The sequence below is a fragment of the Procambarus clarkii genome, chromosome 3, assembly GCF_040958095.1.
Source record: "Procambarus clarkii isolate CNS0578487 chromosome 3, FALCON_Pclarkii_2.0, whole genome shotgun sequence".
NCBI classification, from domain to species: Eukaryota; Metazoa; Arthropoda; class Malacostraca; order Decapoda; family Cambaridae; genus Procambarus; species Procambarus clarkii.
Window position 1 is genome coordinate 56,415,088 of NC_091152.1, and position 2,624 is coordinate 56,417,711.

General features: G+C 34.2%; 1 non-coding gene across 1 annotated transcript; it reads left to right on the top strand.

The window, feature by feature from the left end:
* The first annotated feature begins 2,305 nt into the window (after positions 1–2,305).
* Positions 2,306–2,422, top strand: LOC123751610 (U5 spliceosomal RNA). Its single transcript, XR_006772112.1, has one exon. It is a non-coding gene; the product is annotated as a U5 spliceosomal RNA (small nuclear RNA).
* The last annotated feature ends 202 nt before the right edge of the window (positions 2,423–2,624 follow it).

Genomic DNA, 2,624 nt, shown 5'->3' on the forward strand with positions numbered 1-2,624 from the left:
TGTGCATATAATGTCAAAGACAGCAGCGCGCTCCACCCGCCGACAAGATGAATGTAGGCCAAGGGTACCAGAAAAAGAAAGCTGAGCCACCCTCAGGCAACTCTCATTACATTAGAGAGCGTGATAATACTGAAAAGTGTATACCCTTTTCAACTTTGTTACCTCAATTCTCATCCTAGTTTTTTCAATTTGGCATCAATGTGTTCGCAATAGAATTCTCTACAGGACTAAAGGCATATAAACTCCAAAAGCCCGGCTTACCATCCGCAACAAACAGAGTAAGCGAGAGTGTGTTACCAGGGAGCGCACAAGAGCGATAAAATGTATACACTCTTTTCATTTTGGTCACCCCAATTGTCATCCTAGGTCTTTCATTTTGGTATCAATGTGTTAGCAATAGAATTATCTATAGGTTTAAATGCATATAAACTCCAAAAGCAAGGTGTACCATCCGCACAAAACAGAGAAAGTGAGAGAAAGTAACCCGGGAGCACTCTAGTGCAATGTAATGTGAACACTCTTTTCACTTTGGTTACCTCAATTCTCGTCATATGTCTTTCATTTTGGTATCAATGTGTTCGCAATTGTATCTGCTGGCATTTTACCCTTTGCTTGGATCTGAAGGGTTTTAGGCTCACCACGATGCAATCTGATAGTACCGCAGGTGTATATACCTATCTTCAAGCAGCAATTCACTCATTCAAACCGACTTATAATAGTTATCCATATATAAATGGTAATCTTTGTTCTACCTGTTAACCTGTCATATGAAGAAAGATTGTCAAAGCTTATATTACATTCTCTAGAAAAGCAAAGAATTAGGAGTGACATATGGTAGAGGTGCACAATGGGATGAATGGACATAACAAAGGGGACATTAATGGGGTATTAAAAGTAGCAACACAAGACAGAACTCGAAACAAAGTGTAAAAATTGGAAAAATTTAGATTTAGGAAAGAACTGCATGAGTAAATACACTGGGTTTGTACCTCAAGGTTCATGTATGCAATATTACAGAGTTCCAGTTAACTCCCATGCATGCAATTAATTTATGTTATGTTTATGTTTTTTATGTTAAAATGTTTTTGTTGATTTGTTTGTATATTTTCATAAGTAAAGCATGCTTACCGTCTTATTCCAAGTTTTATGATAACTTTACAAGGTTTAAAACATAAAGTTCAATATATATTCTGGTTTTCACACAGGAATTATACGTTAATATAACATCATAATAACGTAATGATGTCGTGTAAATAACGTTATACTGACGTCATATAAATGTTATATTTATGTTATAAGAACGTAAATTGGATAGCTTTACAGAAAGTAAACAAAAAAAACTAAATGTTGACTGAAAATTATTTATTCTTAAATATAAAGCATGAAAACATTATAATACCATAGCATTCACTATTATTTTTAAATTTTTACATAAATCTTAAAAAACTGTGTCTCAAGAATATATGTTTTTAGTTATATCCTTTGGTTTTAAGAACATCAGATATACGTATTTATGTCAAAAGTTACAGTATTACCTTTGTGGAACCATTTAAAAACGTCCACAAACGTTCTGTGTTTGCTGGGTAGTTACAAAATTCAATATACGTCGTCACATCATCAATGGGTTCGAGATCGACCAAAAGTAGAGTTTCTAAATTAGGGAACTGACATGTGGAGAGCTAATTGATATGTTTGTCCTGCACACCGCCCCCATCCAGTGGGCAGCAGTAGATAGGTTACAATCACTTAGTTTCTACCTACATTTAGCAAACTGAGGATATTTGGCTAAAATTTCTAGTAGAAGATCATTTTGAATGAAATATGTGAACATCTTTGGAACATTTGTTGCAGAATTCTCTCTCAATTCACGTATCTTTTCGCACTCCATCACATAGTGACGGAGGGTTATTATTAAGTTAATAATTACTACATTATTTAGATACTATCGATAACATATATCGACGCTTTTACTGCTTATTTTCACGAGTATTGTATAAAAGTACGGTTAAGTTTTTAACTTTCAGATGGCGTATGTAACATATCAAGGATCATCATCATATATTTTAGTACGTGTCAAACAGATAACACAAACTATGTTATGAAAACAATGGACACTTATAAATATATCCAAACAGTAAAGATACAGAATGAAACTCATGGTAGCACAACAATAGAAAAATATTGCAATGAATAAAGCAATTGTTGTTTCTTAGAGTTACCGGTTGATGCCCTTCTAGTCCCGAAATAAGTTTATCTCTTTCGCCTCAGCGCTCTGTCGCCGGTATTGCTAATTTTCCTATATATTTAACTCTGGTTTCCCTTCAAAACGCATAAATCTTTCGCCTTTTACTAAAGATTTCCGTGGAGGGGAACAACTCAATGAGTCTTAAATAATTTTTTCTTGGCCCATTAAATTGGGCCTTATTACCCTTAATATTGGTAGTTCAAAGTAATAATACTGGGGCTACTTCGTGGCTTGGACAAAATAGAGGAACCTGTTTGCAGGAGACTAAGCTGACTATCCCAAATATTATCCTAAAGCACAAACTGTAAATTATATAAATTTTCTCTCACCTGCCAAATAAGCCGTCAAATTAGAAGATTAAATAACATAAATAAAAACC